This window comes from Eublepharis macularius, chromosome 11, assembly GCF_028583425.1.
Source record: "Eublepharis macularius isolate TG4126 chromosome 11, MPM_Emac_v1.0, whole genome shotgun sequence".
Taxonomy (NCBI): Eukaryota; Metazoa; Chordata; class Lepidosauria; order Squamata; family Eublepharidae; genus Eublepharis; species Eublepharis macularius.
Genome location: NC_072800.1, coordinates 45,217,736 through 45,239,965, shown reverse-complemented (window position 1 = coordinate 45,239,965; position 22,230 = coordinate 45,217,736). Strand labels below are relative to the sequence as shown.

Sequence of the window (22,230 nt, the reverse complement as noted above, 5' to 3'; positions counted from 1 at the left end):
GAAACAAAGATAATTTTGACAGTAAATAAACCTCACATTGGTTCTGACAGGAAATTAAGGAGACAGAAAACAGCAGACTGTGAAGAGGACATGAATTTCACAATTTTATACATTGACCAGCCAAATCTAATGTGAGTGGACAAACCATGCTCTATGTTCCAGCTCTGTCTTCTCTACATGTGGTAGCAGCTCAATTCTCCAAGAGGCACAACTGATGAAGAAGATGGACAAGTAGCGAAGATGAATTCCAATCCAGTCCTCACCCCATCCCTCTTTTTTTGAGAACACAAGTTCTTATACCTATTTCTAGTTTTCAAAGGTTTGATATAGTGTTTGGCCAATTCTATTCTATTTTGCTAGACCAACTAAAACTTTAGAAGAACACACTCTCTCTCCATTATGTTAATATTTGCTTTGTTCTACTCTCTCTCTTTTGGTTTTCTTGTTATACTTTCAGTGATCTGTAAAATCTGTTTTAAAGTTTCTTAAACCACTGGATTGTAAACAGCCACAGGAATTTCTACAGCCACAATATTTTCTTAGTTGCCATTTATTACTTCCTTGGATAAATTAAGGGAAGACTCTCAAAGCTGTTTTAGGGTTTATAACTGTAAAAGCAGAAAGGATGAGCATGGGGGATGACCAATATGTGTGCATAAAGCCTGGAGGGCTGTTCAGCAAAGTTCTACATAAACCTCCTGAATTTCTTTGATTGCCCCACAGACATATAATGTTATTGTTCTTAATGACTAGGGTTGCCAGGCCCCCTCAACCTCCCGGCGGGGCGGGGTGCACCCCCACAAGCGCAGTGATGTCACTTTGGGAGTGACGTCATTGCGCGGCCCCTGGGAGTGTGCCCAGGCTCTGCAGGGGCTAAAATGGGCCTGATCTGTGCCGAAGCGGGCCTGTTTTGAGGTGCTGCAGAGCGCAGGAGCGCTCCTACACTCTGCAGCACCCAAAAACGAGCCCATTTTGGCGTGGATCGGGCCCATTTTGAAGCACTGTGGAGCGCAGGAGCACTCCTGTGCTTTGATCCATGGCAAAATGGGCCCGAAACTAGCCCGATTTCAGCCGAAACGGGTCCATTTTGAGGTGATGCAGAGCACAGGAGCGCTCCCGCGCTCCACAGCGGCCACAAATCTGGGCCAAAACGGGCCCGATCCCAGTGGCTGCTGCACATGGGAGCATGCAGCGCCACGGGGGAGTGCGCATGGAAGATGCATTCCCCCTGCTGGTTAGGTAAGTGGGGGCAGGGTGTGGGGATCGGGGGCGGGGGATTCCCTGCCCCACCGGGGGTCTGGCATCTCTATTAATGACTCATCATGACATCATTCATATTATCCAGTTAAAAGACTGACACTTATATTTTACAAATTACTACAGGAGGAAAAATATTTTAGACTTGGATGGGTAAACATTATCAATTCAGGTTTTTAATATTTATTTTAAAAACATTATTATTAAATCATGTCTCCACCATGAACCTGTGGAATAGAGCATACAATACATTACAAAATAATAAACATAGTATTTGTGAAACTTCTACCTGTTACAAACATTCTCGTAATGTTTATACACTGCTGTACAGAAAGGGTCTGTAATGGGTTTTTAAGACCGCTTTCAAGAGACTTCTTCTATAACTCATCTATGGAAGTAAAAATATGCCTGCATTTGAACTAGAGACAAAGTGTTTAGGTAATTAACACTTCTGGAAAAGCACAGAATTCATAATCTTGGCAATCATTCTGATTACCTTATTGATTTTTTTTACCATTCCCCAGGTGTTCCTATAAAGTTTAAGTTCCCTGTAGCCATGTTCAAGAGCCTAAATAATTTCCTTCACTTTTGAGCCGCTTAAGAACTGATCCAACATTATATCTGACCTGTGAAAACTGATGGAAATGATGGTAGCTGCTGTATGCTGTCCTAAATATACCCTTCTCTATTAACTGAAATCAATGGGATTAGAAGAATGTAATTATATTTAGGATAGCACTGCCAGTATGTGAGAGCCATCCAAAATGTAAATTTTGCTAGTTATATGAGTACCTGAAACTGAATTAACCTGTAGAGCTGTGTAAAGAGCACTGGGCAATTTCCTTGAAGAACACATATCACACATTACAGCTGCCATGGAGAAGCAACACGTGAAAGCATTTACAAAAACCACAATAGGATTGTTGGGGCATACTAAACAACCTTAAGAAACATTCAAGGTCAATTAAACTGAACTTTTAAAAAATGGCATGAGGTTTCTGAAATGCAGTAACTTTAAAATAAGCCTTATTTGAAGTAATAAGCCTTCAACCCAGTGTATGTAAATATTGAAAATATTTTATCATGCTGGAGATGTCATATCACAAAGTACCATGTCATACTAATTGTGATACACAATACAAATATACTTTCTCTCTACCCTGATAGTAAATTTATATTGATTGCTATGACAGTGATTTGTTAATTCAGAGTCCTACTTAAATGGAGACTTCTCATTGCTGAAGTCAGCAGTCATGCCAGTCATGCCTCCAAGACTATGAAAATACACCAATTTTCTTTCCTGGAACAAATATCAAGCAGACTGGAACACACAACTACAATGTCTGGCATTATGAAATAAGTGCTTACTCAGCAAGCATTCAGGGTAATGCATTACTCTACTTAAATATACTAGCTTTTTATTATCCATTTTACACAAGAATCCATAAAAATAGCAAGTGTTTTGGTTGACACACAGAAAAACTTATGAGTAATCTACAGGTGTTCTGTCTGACCCCTGTCACATCAATTAATAATCCCTTTAACAAGACAAGGTGTGATAAGAACAAAAAGGCATTATAAAAGGAATGACAATAGCCTCTAACAAAATAAAAACTATAGGAACAATAAAGAAATGTACACAATATAATTTGTGTTTTGATACTACAATAAACAAGATATAAAGACAATGGATTTATAAAAACTGTGGCAATAAAGCAAACTAGGGAAGAAGAATTGTATTATACAGCAGAGCCTACCTGTACATATTTCAATAAAAAAAGTATTTTAGATTTACAAACATATATAAAGCACAATTTAAAGGGGGAAAGTGTATGCAACAACAATTTTAACTGGCTAATGACCAACTTGTGCAAGCTAAACAAAGTACAAATACCAGGAACATTTTTGTATGCATTGCATATGATAAATTCAAATGTATACAGCTTAATCAATCTTCCATAAGTATTAATTCCCTGTCCATATGAAGCTGTGCATGCATGCCAGGAGATTTTGCTTATGATGTACTAAGCCCTTCTAGAGCTTAGTACATATATAAATACAGGCTGTGCAATTCTACGAAGTACATAAAAGAAGGCTTAGAATGGTATAAATTTGATAGGATTGGACTGCTAGTCTTGCAACTAGTTCCTTCTAGAACATTAGATATATTTTAGAAACACAACTTTGTCCAAAATTACATTTTATATATTTAAAATGAGAAGTATGAAAAGTACTTAAAGAAGCAATATTTCTAGTATATCACAACTGTACAAGACTTATCAGCCCTTCCTTTACCTTTAATTCTGCCTTCTATTGATGTCTTTCAATTTCATCTATACATACAGACCTATAAGTAGTATAAATTTTCTGGGCATGGAAGATATCATCATCTGTCCTTATTAAGCACACAGTGGCTATTTTAGGGATCCTCAATGCAATGTTCTCTAGCAAACCAGCTCTTACTAACCTCATATCATACCAACCTCACAGCCACCTCTGCTTCCACATCTCTTTTCAAGTTCATTGGGAAATAAGATGATGTTGCAAAAAAAATAAAGGAAACACTGGAAATTAGCATAGTTTCAGGTAGCTAGCCATGTAGGTCCACAGTAGAACAGCAAGATTTTAAGTTCAGTGGCTCCTTCAAAAGCAACAAGATTTTCAAAGTTTTCAAGAGCCAAACCTCCCTTTGTCAGGTATCTGATGAAAGGAGCTTTGGCTCTAGAAAGCTTATATCCCAAAAATCTAGTTGGTCTTTATAAAGTGCCACTGGACTCAAATTTGGCAATCAGAACAACTTGCACCTCATAACAGCCCAATAGTTCCGGCTCAGAAACCTGACAAAGGTATTAGATTTGCATAGATGTCAAAAATGGCTCTCATCCATATGTGTACCTAATTCTACCCATTTAAAAACTTCAGAGAGTTCAGTACTTTTGATTTACCTATGGAATATTGGCAAATTCCTATGGATATACAGTCTTAGGCCAAAACAGCTTTCACCACTTAGATAGGGTTTTTTGAACCCATTGTTCTTCTGTGTTTTGAAATGCCCCAAGCACCTTTCAAAGGCCTGGTAGATTAGTTGCTAAAGGACACAGAAGAATCTGTATAAACAGATGATATTGAGATCTTCTGTTTTACCTGGAATTTCATCTTAAACATGTGGACTTGGCGTTAGTTTGCATCCAAGACTAATTATAAATGCACAAACATGTCAAAAGCACAACAATAAGTTCAACATAAAGCTTTAAATTTATTTGATTATAACATTTAAATTATACTTTCTCCCTCATCATGTATTTCAGTTGAGGCATTTGTTGCTTGACATAAAGTTAACATGAGCAACTTTTAAAATGTATTCAGTAAAAATTATGACACAAAATTTATTTAGTAAATTAAATCAAAATAAACCTGTTAAATCAGATTAAATTTTATTTAGGTCATTTTTTGAAAGTTTTCTAGATTTTTAAAAAGTATTTTTACAGAAAACCTGTATCTTTGGCCTTATTATAGTTGTAGAAAAACACATCAGATATTTAAATTAAAGAAAAAAATACACACAGACTTACATAAAAATAATATTTGCCAACGTATTTTTTAAAAAGTATATAAAACTGTCAAAAATTTGAAATATAAGTTGCATTTTTTGAACCTGCCATTGCTACTGGCCATAAGAGATCTACCCTGAAAAACTGAAAATGTCCTCCTTTAGATATAGACTGAAAAGGTTTTACAGAATGTAATGATTAGGGGTGTGCAATTCGGGCATATGATACCCGAAAAAACCCGAATCAGGTTTTTCCAAAACATTTCAGAAAACCCGAAACGTTTCGGGTAATCCGAAACAGCGATTTCCGAAACGTTTCGGTATTTCAGCTTGTTTTAGTAACGCATTTCAATGGGAAAAAGCCTCCCCCAGGCTTCCTGGAAGCCTGGGGGAGGCATTTTCCCACCGAATCAAGCCAAACTTGGTGGAGACCTTACTCTAACTCCCTTCTAACAACCCCCCAAGTTTCAGAAAGATTGGACTTTGGGGGGCCAAGTTATGGCCCCCCCAAAACAGGTCCCCCTATCCTCGCCTAAAAGGGAAAGGTTTTTGCTTACTGCTGCTGATCTCTTACGTTGTGGATGCTGCTGCTGATCACCATGTTTCCTATGGGGGAAAAATGAAGAGGCAGGCTTGTCTTCTAGGGGGGGCATTTTGCATGCAAAATGCCCCCAACCCTCAGGGGCCCTTCTCCTACCTTTCCTCCCACCCACCCCCACCAAAGCTCAGCCTGCTCCCACTTGGGGGGGCATTTCATGGCCTCCCAAAGTAGGCGCTCTTCCCCCCCCCCCTTTCTGCACTATTTCCAGCTGGGAAATAACAGAGGCTTGTCTTGCTAGGGGTGGCATTTTGCATGCAAAATGCCCCCAACCCTCAGGGGCCCTTCTCCTACCTTTCCTCCCACCCCCCACCAAGGCTCAGCCTGCTCCCACTTGGGGGGCCTCCCAAAGTAGGTGCTGTTCCTCCCCTTTCTCCACTATTTCCAGCTGGGAAATAACAGAGGCTTGTCTTGCCAGGGGTGGCATTTTGCATGCAAAATGCCTCCAACCCTCAGGGGCCCTTCTCCTACCCTTCCTCCCACCCCCCACTAAGGCTCAGCCTGCTCCCACTTGGGGGGGCATTTCATGGCCTCCCAAAGTAGGTGCTCTCAGCCCCCAAAGTCCACCCCCTACAGCCCCACACATACCCAATTCTCCCCCAGCTGCCACACACAGATCCAAATCCCCACAGTAGCTCCTCACAGGCCCAAATCCAGCCCCAGCAGCCCCACACAATCCCAGGAACAGGCTGGCCAGCCTTCTCCCTTTGTTTCCTATGCTGTGAACTATAACACTCTGTTTTCCAGAGCAAATGTGCACAGCCCAGGGATGCCACAATGGTGGACACACTTCTGAGTGCCAGCTGGTCCCTGTGAAAGAGCACCTGAACCACAGACACCCTCCCTCAAATTCCCCCACCACCTACAGAGATGGCTGGCCAGCCAGCCCCATTGTTCTCTATGATGGGAACCAACTGGACAACAAAGAGTAAAACACGAACAACACAAAGTTTTTTAAAAAACATTTCTCACTTTCAAAGTACAAGTAGGCAAAGCATTATGACACATTACACCAGCAGTCCCCCACACAGAAAAATAACACGACTCACTTAAGATCAGAGAATCACAAAAACACAATTCCTGTCAAAGACACTTTATTTCTTGAACAGCTTTAGGTTACACAGCAGGGGGGCACACCAAAGGGCATGGCAGCAGTATCTTACACAAAAATAACACAACTCACTTCACATTAAAGAATCACCCCAAAAAATTGCTGTCAAAAGCACTTTATTTCTTTAACTGCTTTAGGTTACACAGTAGGAAGGCACAACAGGGCGTAAAAGCAGTCTACTACACAAAAATAACACAACTCACTTCACATCAGAGAATCACTCAAACACAATTGCTGTCAAAAAAGGTGAAGTGGGCTGTATTATTTTGTGTAGTATGCTGCTTTCATGCCCTGTTGTGCCCTCCTACTGTGTAACCTAAAACAGTTAAATAAACAGTTAAATAAATAAATAAAAGCCTGGGGAGGCTTTTTCCCATTGAAATGCATTTCAAACCCAAAACAACCCGAAATGATATCCGAAACTCAAAACCCGAAATGGCTTGCCGTTTCAGATTTTGCTGTTTCCGGATCAGATTCTCGTTTCGGATATATCCGAAACAAGAATCCCGAAACAGTGTGCCTTTGCACACCCCTAGTAATGATCATTTCACCTTTCTAAATAATGGAAAATACTGTCTGCACAGAAGATTTATATGAAGTTCACTCCTCCTCTTTCTCTCTTCGTTGTCTTTAGACAACAGAAATAGCACCAGAGGCATTTTTTAAATTCAAAAGCAACTAATTGTTCTATTTATTTTAGACAGAAAAGATCAGGTGAAATCAGGGGGTGAAAATTTCTGAGGTAATTCAACTTAGAAATCTCTGAGGTAAAATCAGTACATGCACAGACTTTAATTCTTATACTCTTCACAGATACTTAAATTCTTATGTTTAGAGGCTTTTGTTTCCATGTTTCCCCCAAACACTCTGGTACATTTTCTTTTAGTATTCTCTCTGTCTCTTTTGGGTTTAAGAATGCTAGTACCCACATTCTATTACCCTAAACTCCTTCTCTTCCAACACAAGCGCTTTCATTTTAGGGGGGGTTTGTTGTTGTTGTTCCCTCCTGGACATGTTGTTCCCTCCTGGAACCACCATAGATAAGTTTGTGATAAAAACTAGCAGATTAGAAAAAGAGTTAATTGATGAAAAAATTGCCCAGTTTGTTTATGCAACGAACTCTTCTTTCCGTCTGACTGAGAACCCACATTTCATTAATATGGTTCAGTCACCGAGACCAGGATACAGTCCACCCTGCAGAACAGATGTTGCAGGGAAACTGCTGGATAAAGTGTATGACAGAGAAATGGAGCAATGTGCAACAGCTCTGGAGGGTAGAATTGTTAACCTAAGTATTGATGGGTGGAGTAATGTCCACAATGATCCTGTTGTATGTGCTTGTATAACAACAGAAGAAGGGAAAGTCTTCCTTGCACAAACAATTGATACGTCAGGAAATGCACACATAGCAGAATACTTACAAGAAGTGGCAGTAAAAGCTATAATAACATGTGAACAAAAATTCAAATGTCTAGTACGCAGTTTGTTCACAGACAATGCTGCAAATGTATCCAAGATAAGAAGAAATTTAGAAGAGCAGGAAGGGAATACAAAGCTAATAACATATGGTTGCAGTGCTCATTTGCTGCACCTCTTAGCCAAAGACTTAAGTGTTCCAGAAATAAAGACTAATGTTGTTGAAATTGCTAAATACTTCCGTAACAATCATTTTGCTGCAGCAGCTCTGAAAAGGATGGGTGGAATCAAGCTAACGCTCCCACAAGATGTTAGATGGAACTCTGTGGTGGACTGTTTTGAGCGGTATATCAAGAACTGGCCTATTCTGATGACAGTTTGTGAACAAAATCGAAATAAAATAGATGGCACTGTCACGGCCAAAATCCTCAACATTGGGCTTAAGAGAAATGTTGAACATATGCTGAGCATCCTGAAACCCATCTCTGAAGCTTTAAACAAAATACAGAAAAATAGCTGTTTTATTGCTGATGCTGTTGAAATTTGGAAGGAACTGAGTGAACACTTAAAAACAGAACTACACATGGACAGAATTAAATTACAAGCATTAAAAAAACGAATGGGACAAGCACTGTCTCCAGCTCATTTTTTGGCAAATATTGTCAATATCCAGTACCAGGGTCAAAACTTAAGTGCTGAGGAAGAGGAGTTGGCTATGACATGGGTATCCGTAAGCAACGAGTCCTGGAATATACAATAAACCATCAGTTCTTTTTTCTTCTTTTTCTTATAAACACTGTATTAGTGCAAAAGTGCAAATGAATAAATACAATGTACAATAAATACAGTAAGATCTCGTTTCTTCTGTCCAAGTCGTTATTGAATAATCACAATGTCCAAAGGGAATACCATGACAAGCAGTGTTATTATAGTTGTGAATTTATGTTCGTGATGTACTGAAGCTGGGAAGAATATTATGAGTAGTCACATTGGAGTAATTAGCAAAATGGTGACCATCCAGGATTAATTGTGCCCAGGAAGAAGTATGATCTATACGAAACGGGAATTGTATAACATGCACGCATAATCCCGTCAGCACATTTGGATTTCTCCTCAACTTAGACTGGGGTCACCCCCCTTCTAATATTGTGACTCTCTGTTTGTATATTGCTCAGTCCCCACTGTGGGTTTTCATGGTATTCCCTTTGAACATTGTGATTATTCAATAACGACTTGGACAGAAGAAACACGAGATCTTACTGTATTTATTGTACATTGTATTTATTCATTTGCACTTCTGCACTAATACAGTGTTTATAAGAAAAAGAAGAAAAAAGAACTGATGGTTTATTGTATATTCCCGGACTCGTTGCTTACAGTTTTTACTATCCAGGCGTTTTCCTTTGTTGTGCTCATGACATGGGTATCCAGCAATCATCCATCTGTAATGCCAACTATAATAAACTTCAGAGCTAAGGGGGAACCATTCAAGAAATATATGTTTGCTGAAGATATTTTAAAGAAAGTCACACCAGTGAACTGGTGGAAGTCACCTAAGCACTTGGATTTAGAGACTGTTCAAGTAATGATTTCACTTTTAACAGCAGTAGCTTCTTCTGCAGGCGTTGAAAGAATATTCTCTTCCTTTGGACGACTCATTCATTCTAAATTGAGAAATCGTTTGGGACCCGATAAAGCAGGAAAGCTTGTTTTTCTTTTCCAGATTATGAACAAAGAAGAAGATGAAGATGACGAGTGAGCTACAGAGTTTAAGTTTTTCATGTGTAGGCTGGGCTGACAGTCTAAGTTTCTTAAAATATATATATTTTGTTTAGCCAAATTAGTTAACAAACATGGATGTTTGTTTAAGCAAATAACATATGCTGTAATGTTATTGTTTCAGTTGAATAAATAAAACTATTTAAATTGTTATTATTAAGGTACTGATTATTTTTCTCCTTCCAATAAAGTACAACAGAAAAGTTGTCCAAATATGAATGATTAACCTAAACTGGGGATAATACATCTCACAATAAATTAACTATAATGTGTTTCTAATAGTATTAAAATCAATATTTTATACAACTGTAAAACTAGTATGGAAAGTTGTTATTCTAAAAATCTTCATCTACTTGCATATTAAAGTTATACCAGCAAGAATTAGTCTTTATTAGTCTTTGGATACAGTACAATTCCCAACGGAGATGCCCCAGGAATTACCATATGAGGATGTAGATACCTCGGTGCCAATTCACGTACAGAGACTGGAAGATAGAATTAGCACTATGGAGGAGAACTTGGCCCACGGGGTGCACTTGCTATCGGTACTCGTCATGGAGGGAAGAGGTGAGGGGCCGCGACAAGAAGCTGAAGAGCGTCCTAGGGTCTTGATAGGTTGAGGCATAGCAGCCCTCCAACAGCTAGCGTCTATCCCGAGAGGCCCACCAGTATTAACACCGGCACAAGGTCAGGTCCCCCCGTTGAACTGGGAACCGCCGGTCTTACCGGAGGATGATCAACAAGGACCAGTGATGCCACCGACGGACCCTCCACAAGGTCCACCGGACGTGTTACCAGAGGATCTCCCACAGGGGCCTCCTCAAGATGATAATCATCACCTGCCAGGACCCCCGAGAGACGGGAACCAGGAGAGACCTCAAGAGCAGCCCCCTCTTCAACCTCAAGAGCAACCTCTTCAACCACGAGAGCCGCTTCAGCCCCAAGAACAACCCCCGAGACTCCCGCCACCGCGGGAACAACCGCCTCGTCTTCCTCCTCCAAGAGGTCCAGCACCGCAACCTTTTCGCCCGCGGCAAGTACCTCAGGGTCCCCTGCAACTGAGACCACAGGGTCCCCCACAGCTGAGACCGCAGGGTCCCCCGCAACCAAGACCACAGGGTCCCCCGCAGCCGAGACAACAACCGCCAGTACAACCTATTCCGTGGCAACCCGATGCATAGCCCAGACCGAGGCCAGTGCCTGTGCAGTACTACCCGTTACCAGCTCCAGCCCCAGTCGCCAGACCTCAGGAGTTGCCGATGGGATGGGTAAAGTTGGAAGCTACATTTGACGGAGATCCAGCGAAGCTAGGATTTTTCTTAGTACAGGCGCTTCAGTTTTTCAATCGTTTGGGGACATTTATTTGAGGACGAAGCCAGTCAGATCGAACACCTAGGATCTCGGCTGCAAGGAAAAGCGGCAGAATGGTATGTAACTTTGTAATGAATTGGGGCCCCCGGAGCTAGACACCTTACAAGGCTTGGTAGCGGCTCTCCGTGCCCAATATGAAGACCCCTTAGAAGAAGATAGAGCCCGAACGGAATTGCAAACCATTAGGCAATCTGTCGGCCAGGGACTATGTAACTAAATTCCGACAGCCAGCCGCCAAATGCCCGAGATGTGAGGAGTCTACAAAAATAATCTTGTTTAAACAAGGCACGAATCCTAAATTGTTGGATCGGGCTCTTATGCAAGACAATCCCCCAACACTATTGGGTTGGATTCAATTGGCATGTGAAGTAGAAAACCGGATGCAAGAAGTACGGCTTGAGGAACAACAACAAGCAACAGGGCACTGAAGAACTTCGATAATTGTGAGAGGGGGAAGAGGAGCAGGATACGCGGCTAGAAGAGCGCGAGAAGCTAGATGGCGACAGGGACTGTGCTTACATTGTGGCCAAAGCGGTCATTACGCAGCACAATGTCCACTCAGGCCTGTGCAACGAGCTCTGTTCCAGCCAGCACGTACAACCTCTACCACCCTTCCCCCGCCGTACCGCCCAACGCCAGCTCCTCGGTCTACTAGAGGGCGCAGCGCAACCCGAAGAAATCCTCCAGAGAAGGGATTAGAACTGGAGGAAGTTATGGAATTTGATTCAACCGCTCTAATCGGAGAAGAAGGACCTGAGAGCCCAAGTTCGGGAAACGAGATGGATCTGTCGTAAAAGGACCCAAACGGCAGATCAAAAAACAGTCCGTTCCCATAGTGGAAAGACCACGAGGGTCCATATTATTCATGCCAGTTACGTTAGTTAATCCCGAGAGAAAAACTCACATTCGTGTACAAGCACTTATCAATTCTGGGTGCTCCAGAGACATTATTGCACCCGTTCTGGTTAATGGATTAGTACTCCCAATGAAAGAACTGGAAACTCCGGTTATTTTTTAACAAATGGACGGCTCCAATATGAACCCAGTCACCACTGAAACAATACCTGTGATCACAGGAATGGGACAGCATTGGGAGACGAGATCCTTTGTGATTAGCTCTACAGCAAAATACCCTCTAATTTTGGGCAGCAGGTGGTTGTGGGACCGTAACCCAGACATTGATTGGCCAGCCGGGAGCGTTACTTTTCGGCAAGACAACTGTAGAGATCACCATTAGAATCAAAATTGGGGTACCGATCCTACCCTAATGGAACAAGCCCTCTTAACCCAAGAGGAAATCAATCAAATACCTAAAGAATATCGAGCCTATCTACAAGCTTTCACAGAAGAAGAAGCTAACACCTTACCTCCCCATAGGAGGACCGATTGCGCAGTGGAAATTCTTCCAGGAGCCATCTTACCCAAGGGCAGATTGTATCCAATGAGCCCCCTAGAAAGAGAGGAACTACGCAAATTTATTGAGACCAATTTGGAAAGGGGATTTATCCAACCAGCTAATAGTCCTCATGCTGCCCCAGTACTATTCGTTAAAAAGAAAGATGGAGGATTAATACTATGTACTGACTTCAGAGGACTCAATGCAGTCTCCTCCACAAATGCTTATCCAATACCCCTCATCAGAGATTTACTTAACGTCGTGGCTCAAGGTAATCTTTACAAAATTGGACTTAAAAGATGCTTACTTCCACGTTTGCATAAGAGAGGGGGATGAATGGAAAACCGCATTCAATACGCCTTTAGGGCAGTATGAATATTTAGTCATGCCTTTTGGTCTGGCTGGAGCCCCTTCGGTTTTCATGTCCATGATCAATGAAGTATTACATGCATTTTTATATAAAGGGGTGGTCGTTTATCTGGATGATGTGTTAATTTATTCTGAAACAGTAGAAGAACATGTACAATTGGTACAACAAGTATTAACCACCCTTATGTGCAACAAGTTGCCCATCAAATTGTCCAAATGTGAATTTCACAAGTCTGAACTCAGTTATTTAGGATACTGCATTTCAAAAAATGGGCTAAAAATGGATCCAGGCAAAGTTAAAGCAGTACAAGAATGGCAAACCCCTACAACCCGTAAAGAACTACAATCCTTTCTGGGGTTTGCCAATTTCTATCGAGAATTCATACAGAATTTTGCCCAAATCACTCTCCCCCTCACAGAACTACTTAAGACAAAAAACAAAGGGGAGCAAGCCAAAAAACCAACCTCCAAGCTAATATGGATACCACAATGCCAATTAGCTTTTAATCTTTTAAAACAGCAATTTATATCCGAGCCGGTACTGCAACACCCCGATGAAAATCACCCATTTATTGTGCAGGTAGACGCCAGCGATACGGCGATAGGGGGTGTGCTCCTGCAAAGGGGGGAAGATAATAGCCTTAAACCTTGTGCTTATCTCTCTCGCAAATTTTCGGAATCAGAGAGAAATTGGAATGTCTGGGAAAAGGAAGCGTTTGCAGTCAAGGCAGCGCTCTCCTCTTGGAGACATTGGCTAGAAGGGGCCCGTCATCCTTTTGAAGTTTGGACGGATCACAAAAACCTAGAAGCATTGCGCAGCCCTAGGAGATTGAATGCAAAACAGTTAAGATGGGAAGAATATTTCTCCAAATTTAATTTCACCCTCAAGCTTTTGCCCGGCAAAACAAATTTCCTAGCGGACGCTCTATCGCACATGCCCCAACTCAAAAGCGAGAGGGAGGAAACAATAGACACAGTATTCTCGCCAACGCAATTAGGAGGTGTGGTCACAACGCACAGCCGTGCAGCACAACCTCCTCACCCAGATCAGGGGTGGAGACAAAAACTGAAAGACGAAGTGGAAAAGGAGGGGGGAAATATGCCCAAAGAAAAACTAACTCAATCTGCCCAAGGGGAATGGCTTTGGGGCGATCGTTTTTATGTACCCGCTAGCTTAAGAAAAGAAGTATTGCAACGTTGTCATGATGCCCCAACTGCTGGCCATTATGGGCATTTGAAAACCCTTCACCTATTACAGAGACAATTTTGGTGGCCAGGCTTACACAAAGATGTCTCCCAGTATGTGGCTTCCTGCCCAATCTGTCTCAGCGCCAAAACGCGAAAAGGAAAGCCTCCAGGACTATTACAACCCCTTGAAACCCCACGCAGACCTTGGGAAATTATTTCTATGGACTTTATCACTGATCTTCCCCCCTCCAAAAACCACACATGTATACTGGTCATAGTGGATCTCTTTTCAAAGCAAGCCCACTTCATTCCTTGTACCACTATACCTTCAGCAAAAAGATTAGCAGACATTTTTATGAAACATATTGTAAAACTCCATTCTTTTCCATCGAAGGTGATATCTGACCGCGGCGGACAGTTCGTTGCCAACTTCTGGCGGGAGCTTCTCCAACTTACGGGCATGGAACAAGGCTTGGGCTCCGCCCAACATCCACAAACCGATGGACAATCGGAAAAAACTAATCAAATATTAGAACAATTCCTCCGATGTTATATTAATTTTCAACAAGATAATTGGACTGATCTGTTACCTTTGGCGGAATTTTCCTACAACAACAGTGTGCATGCCTCTACTGGAGAAACGCCCTTCAAAGTAGTTTATGGCTATGACTTTAAACCCTATCCTTTTGAAACTCTTCCCCCTCCAACAGCTCCCAAAGACGTTTCAGAATGGTGGGGGGAAGCTGCTCAACAATGGACTCTAATTCAAGCACATCTTGACAAAGCCAAACAGGATTATAAAAAATACGCCAATCGCCATCGTGTGGCCGAATGGGAATTACATCCAGGAGATCTTGTTTATCTTTCAACAAAGAACTTAAGAGTAGCTCAAACAAGCCATAAATTGGCTCTAGAATTTTTGGGACCTTTTCCTGTTCGCAAGGTGATCAACAAAGTTACTGTAGCGCTTGACTTACAAAGAATTTACGTCAAGTCTATCCTACATTCCACATCAGTTTGCTGAAAAAGGTCCCCCGTGCAAATCAATGGCGCACCACGACTCCACCAATACCTACTTTAATTGATGACCAAATCCACTATGAAGTGCAAGAAGTTTTGGACTCTAAAATTAGACACAATAAATTGTTTTACCTCATTAGGTGGAAGGATTTTGACTCTGGGCATGATGAGTGGGTGGAGTCTGTTCATATTAGAGCCCCTAAATTGTTGAAAGTATTTCACACTCTATATCCTCTTAAACCTGGGTGAGGAACATTTTAGAGGGAGCAGAATGTCAGGTTCTGACTGTGTTTAAGCCAAAGAGACTCCATTTTAATTCTGGGTATATATATTAAGTGTTTTCTTTGCAGGTGGCAAGCCTTCCGCTGGAAGCTTACAGAGAGGAGAAGGACGTTATGTCTACATATATCTGCTTTTCGGATACCCTTGGGAAACTTTCACTTTCTCACCCTCGGGCCGATTGTTTTGAGAACTGAGGGGGAGGATGGGGCCTGCAGGGAACTGCTATTCTGTACCACTGCTTTTGCCTGTCATTCGTAACAATTTTCAAGTTCAGTCAAGATCCGTGTATCTTGGAATGTGTACTCTAATAGTTTTTGAAACCAAAGGACCTTTGTCTTATTGCAAGGGGCAGGCTGAGTTGCAACTTTTAGTAAGCCACAGTCTGACACACTCAAGGTCAAGGTGATTTTCTGTCCTCAGAGGGACTTTCAGACTTCAAACCTAATGTGAATGGGTTAAAAAACAAATCTGTTCATTCCATACTTCCTCGAGTCAAACTACTACCACCTGCTTAAGCAACTTAATCAAATAGGGAAGATTTGCAACTAGCCAATAGCTGACACATTCATGGGATCTAGAGTGGATTTATTTAGAAGTGGTCTCATGCTCATCTTCCCACAGGTGAGCCAGGAAAATTTACAATCTCTTGGACCCATTTTGTCACTCCCCTCTAGCTAGATGTCATAAGACAGTAAAAGCTATGTTAAGATGCAGCTCTCCAAGTGTCCTATCTATATCCAAACAAGCATTACAATTTGGTGATCTGGTAACAAGATATAATGTGACTGCATTAATAGTAGCATCCAGTTCAAAATAAATGTGATTTTGTGCTTAAATACTTAAACTAACATCACAGCAGTCTGTTGAAGGTTAACAACTTGACTTGCATGGAACAAGTTTTTCACCATTCGAAACCCCTTTGCTGGTTGACTCTGAGTGGACACAACAGTGGTGGACAAATAACTTTTCCTTGCAGCATCACCATAGAATTGGCTATCAAATGAGCTCTAGCTCATATTTATTTCATGATTTTTACCAGCTTTTGCCTCTGCAATTTCTTCATTCCAAATTCTCTCATATACCATGAGCTCAGTTCAGGAGGAGCAATCATGTCAACTTCAAACAATAGTGCCCTTTTCAAGAAATCAACCACAGCTTAGACAGAACTGACCACCATTTTCTGCAGCAATTGTCCAATGGCCATGACAAGATCATCTGATCCAGCAGCCTCTAAAGGCAAACCTAACAGATCTCTTGAGGAGGTACAGCGTTCCCATTAACCTACAGTAGCCATATAGTCAAATGCCAAGTTATATCGGTTTAAGTCCACTAAAAGAAAATGGACTGGAGAAACTCAGCATAGATTTGCACTGTAAATCATGCTCAGCTATATCCTCTTACATCTCATTTAAATTAATGGAAGAAATTTGCCATGACAAACTTGCCTATATCAGGACATACACTTATTACGTTAAGTTAGGTACAGGTTTACCAAATATGAAACAAGTGAACATTAACTTCTCAAATCATTAGAAGCTATATTCTAAATACTGAGTGAAATCAACAATCTAAAAAGTATGGACACATATTTTTTCCCAAAATGCCTTGGAAGCAGCATGTGTATGCTCAAATTCTTTCCAACATGCAACATCTGTCTTCAGATACTGTTGGTCTGTCTTCAACAACAATACTTCAGACACACAAATAATATTATCCACTTTGTATTCCCTATTATACTTGGGATACACCCACAAACTTTCTATGAAAAAAAGGAATTATATATAGTTCATTTTGATAATCAACTATTATACTATGCTTTATTCCTGAAATATAAAATTTCAAAACTATAATACATCCAGCAAGTATAACTATTATAAAAAACAAATCATTCAGAGAACAGCATCTCATCTTCTACAAAAGTATTCATGTTCAACTTTTTTCAGTCAGCCTTATCATTCTCTTTCAGTAAGAAAATATTAATTTCATGGATTATTTTTAAAGGGGGAATTTTAGCATATATTTCTTCATAAAGATCATGGCCAAGATCCAAAGAGCTACTTTAGGTATACCCAAGGGCTTGAGAATGCCTAGTGGGATGTCAGAATGTTTTTCTTTGAACAGCACACCTCAATGCCATACAGCAAAGTGCTTGTGAAAGTCACCTTAGTTCCCAAGCAATTTATCATATGACATTGAGAACCACTACTTCAGAACATAAACCCAAAGCCCCATTGGGCACACAGAACCAACTGCACCGATCTTTTGCTCCCAACCTATACTATCAGCAAATCAACTCCTGTGCAATAAACTGGGGACTAGGTCACAGCCACGTACTAGCAGGCATATTTGTGTTATGACAAGTCATGAGTTTTATCATAGTCTTCACCCACAAACATTAAGGTACTAAAAAGTACCTGAAAAGATACTGACTGTGAAAACTACAGGGTTCCTGAGCTTTAGATCTGTTTGGTGTACTGTGAGAAGTGTTTTCTGCAGTGGAAAGCAAGTGATTTTTAAACATCCACAAGAACAGAGACCCTCGGCCCTGAAACCTACACTTTAAATAGAAACAACAAAACTAATGCGTAAGCAGATGCTGCAACAAGCCTAGTGTTAAGATGCTACAACAAATCTAGCTCTGGTAATCCACAGAACAAACTGTAAACATTAGTTGTCAAAAAGAGGAATGTGAAAGTGAAACTTCACTGTCTTAAAACCGGCAGTGCTGAAGCTTCTGCGGCCAAGGGCAGAGACTGGCAGAGCAGTTCGAGTCAGAGGTGTAAAAGAAACAAGAAAGCTCAACAAAAAAATAATAAAAAATTTTAACAGGTGAGCGAACGCCTAAGATATCAGCAGAGCGCCTTCTCTTTTGCTGCCTGAAGAGTAAGAGGGAAAGAGCGATAACTGAAAACTCTTGAAAGGAACCAAAACAGCCATGAGACCCAGGAAGCGCCTCCCTCAGCTTCGCTTCTGGAGGTGGAAGACGAGCAGCAGCCTCCACCTTGCAGGCCTCACGCTGCCACTTCCTCGCTGTTGCGCAGTGACAGTCAGGGACAGAGGCGGAGGGGAGGAGGAGAGAAGGGAAGAAGAGGGGACGGTGGCAGAGCGAGGCCGGGGCTGGCAGCCTTTTGCCCCTGCAGGCAGCGGGAGTGGGGGAGAGGGCGCCTGAGGCTCCGGAGGCTTTACCTGCTGCGGTCGGTGCGGTGGCGCTGGAGAAGCGGCTCAGCCTCCCTCCTCCCCGCCCGCGTCCCTCCCTCCAGCAGAGAGGCCACCGACCCGCAAAGGGAAGGAAGGAAGCCCGGCCGGGGAGTGGAGAAGGAGGACGCTGCCTGCCCGCCCGCCCCCCGCTTCTCGGAGGCGACGCGGGCTGCCGGGTTCAACCACCGCCCCCTTGCCTCTGCGACGCAGGCGCCCGGCCTGCAAGGGAAGCGGAGGCCGCCCACACTAACCGCGGCGGCGGCGGCGCACTAGCTCTCGGCCGAGGCGCTGCTCTGACGAACCCGCGCGGGCGCCGGCCTGCCTCAGACGCCGCCGCCGCTGAGGGAAGGGAGGGGGACGAAGGCGAAGGGACCAACTTAGGAAGGGGGCCGGCCCCGGAGGGGAACGTTATCTTGAGGAGGGGGTGCGGTGGGTGTGGTGTGGTGAGGCTTGTTTCCCGTTTTCATACAACGCTACGCTTTGCGTCCAGTCGCCAGACACAGAAACCTTCCCAAAGGCGCTGCTGCCAGGAACGATGAGTGCGGAGAAAAGCAACGTTTGAAAAGTCCACTGGCACCAAATTGATTCCTCCATCAGGTTTCCTGAGGCAGAGCTCACTTCGTCGGACGCAGAAAAACGCGTTCCGAGTGAGACTTAGGGTCCTTGAGGCTGCCTGCCTGGCGCTCCCGCTCCCCTTCCAGAAAAAATTAAGTTGGTGCAGCAGCAGCCCCTAAAGACACATAAAACCCCTCTGAGGCGGCAGGACTCGCTTTCGAGGACAGAGTTCGGGGCTGTTAGGGGGGCTACGCGAGTTTACGCAGAATTGTTCTGCTGAATTCAGAGAGACGTACGGCAATATCCCGTGCATATTTTCTCAGAAGTGCCAGGACTTTAGGGTTCAAGCACTATAGTTGCAACCCTGGCTGTGCACATCAGAAAGTAAGTCCCACTGAACTCAGCAAGACTTCCTTCTTTCCCTTGCTTGTAAATGCTGCGTGCTGCTGAAGGTGCCATTACGTCGCCCCCTTCCATTACTGCTGTATTTGTACAAACTTTCTTCATATCCTGGAAATCTAGTTGGTCTTTAAGGTGCTACTGGACCTAAACCTGCCTCTTCTACTGCAGCCCAACACGGCTACCTACCTAAATCTATTGTACTGGTGTACACTACAGTGTTTAACTTGACTGACTTGAAGAACTTGTGAATTATTAGAAGTGATGCTTCCCTCATCAGTCTGAAAGTTTTTAAACTTGTTTTTAATAGAAGAATATGTAGTGTCACCTTAAAATGTAAGGAAGAAGATGCTAGTAGACCTTCTAGGAGGGAAATATAGGAGGTACTTGCCTCAGTACGTATATGTATCATTTAAAAACAAAATCTTCACAACTGTGGTTTTATCCATGTGCAGATTCATGCAGGTTAAGTGGATTAATCAGCAGTAATAATTGAGATTTCTTTCACTGAGAACAACCCTAGTGAGAGTTACATAGAAGCTTCCTGCTGCAAAAATGTGGACAACGGGCCAAGGCCCAAACCCATAATGCAATCCTTAAAAAACTTCCTGAGGGTAAGCCCCATTAAGTAGAGTTGAGTAAGATTTTGAGTAGACCTGTTTAGGATTGATCTCCCACCCTCTAAACAGATACTGATAGATTAACAGTCAACCTGTTTGTTCAAGTTCATTGTCAGGCAAGGTGACATTTCACATTAGATAAGAATCATCAAAATATTACACTTTTAAAGAAAAGATTCCATATATTGTTGCACACAAGACACTTTGCTGTCAGCTATAAACTGACAGCCTCTTGTATCTCTTTTAAGTGATCAAATGCAAACTCCTTGTATATGGTATTACACTTGTGCTAATATCTGTGGCGTGCATGATATTCCATATTTTGAGTGAAGGGTGAACTTTTCAAAACAAGTCTTATAAAATGCTACGTATGATCAAGGATTTATTTTAAAAGAAATCATTTAGTACTGTTCATTTTTACATATACTGATATCTCTTTAGTTTGGTAAAAGGGTTCATTAGAAGGAACTCCGATCTCTTCTGTAATCAGCCTACTGCTGTTTTTGATTTTCTACCTTTCTGACATAAAAATGAAATAGCTGTAGAAACAAGACTGCTGACAATGGTGTTTTACAGCAGCACGTTTAAACATCCTGTTCTAATATAAGCAGAGTAAAGTTTTAGGCTTATTTCTGGTAACAGCAATTTAAAGTTGTTAACAACTGCTGAATATGCACAAGATTTCCTTGGTATCTGTTAATTTTAATTTCACTTAGATCAGTCTGTTTCCTGAAAGAAATCATAAACCCTTTCATTCGTGTATTTTTATGGCAGATCCCACAGTATTTTTTAAAAGATGTGATTGCCTATCTAATATTTGACTAAATATAAAATCATTTAGTAGATTATTGGACAGCTGAAATGTTCTAATTGATAACTGAATGAAACACTCAGCATTTGGGAGCCCAGTTCATACTTCAGTGGCTGTGAAATCTTATTTATTAAATTAACTAGAGTACAGGTACTATGCACAGGATATTATCTGCTATTCATTTCCATAAACATTCTCAACAAACATAAAACTTCCATTCTAAACAGTATTTGTTAGTTGAAAAATCATACAGTAAATTGCTGCAGATCCCTGGATTTACTATCAGTCTGTGGGTGATTCCCAGGATGATTCCCAAAGGGTAGCAAAACAAAACAGAACTCCAGTGGCACCTTAAAGACTAACAATATAATCTATCTGCAGGAGCCTACATTGTCTGAAGTAAGATTGGCTGGGATCCTGGGAAAGACTTTTTATGCTGCTGCTTCCTTCTCTATTGCTGTTACTACATATTTTTTTCAGAGAAAAGATGCCTGGATGCCCTTTGGACAACATCTTGCCCTCTTACTGCATCCTCTGGATGTTTTTATAACAGTGTTTTAATGTTAGGATATTGGAATGTCAAAATATTAGATTTTTTGTGGCCAAAAATCAGGGTATAAATTACCTAAATAGATAGAAAATAAAAAGGAATACTGTTTGTCCAGAAATTGGTCTCTCTTAGCCCGTTTCTTGGCTTTCAAAGCTTTGGTTTGGGCTTTTGAGCCTAGTCAGGCTGCAGAACAGGAATCTCTGAAGACATTGTAACTTTGAGCTAGCTGTTCTCAGAGAGGTAGGCTTGGGGATGGGACTAATATAGGGATCCCAGGTGCCCACTTGTGGCAGGCAACTTCCTGGTGGTTGGCCTGCTTGCCCACCAGTCACTGGTGATTGGTGAGAAGTTTCAAGCCACCCAGCGACTGCCTGCCACCAGCAGGCACCCTGAACCCAAATGTGGCGTGCACACAACCATGTCATTTCCAGAGGATCATCAAGCAGATAAGTGCCAGGTCCCCCCCCCTCCTGCTGGGAGGGTATAGGGACCTAGCAACTCTAGACTCATAGCCAACAGGTGCTGATCATGTAGATCAGAGGCCTTCCAGGCCAGGAATGAGAGAGAGGCATTTCTTGCTAGATGTCCAGTTTCAGCCTGGATAGTCTAGTATTTTGGGGCACTGTCTGGGGGAAAAGTCCCTCAAATACCAAACACCTGGCCCAGCCCCTCCCCCTTCCCCATAGCCTGGCTGCCCAGCCTCCTGGGCATTACTGCCACTGGGCCAAGAAAGTGGCCTGCAACCCTGGGTGGCCTGCAG

General features: G+C 42.2%; 1 protein-coding gene across 5 annotated transcripts in view; it reads right to left on the bottom strand.

Moving 5' to 3' along the window:
• The window catches only part of TBC1D5 (TBC1 domain family member 5), a 452,638-nt gene extending 433,794 nt beyond the window's left edge, over positions 1-18,844 (bottom strand). For 4 of the 5 annotated variants that reach the window (XM_054991057.1, XM_054991065.1, XM_054991064.1 and 1 more), the window contains exon 1: positions 18,524-18,705. The gene's annotated coding sequence lies outside the window, so the exon portion shown is untranslated. Of the gene's footprint in view, positions 1-18,523; positions 18,706-18,786 lie in introns of those variants that run through there. The other variant, XM_054991058.1, reaches the window with a different exon arrangement.
• Positions 18,845-22,230: the final 3,386 nt, after the last annotated feature.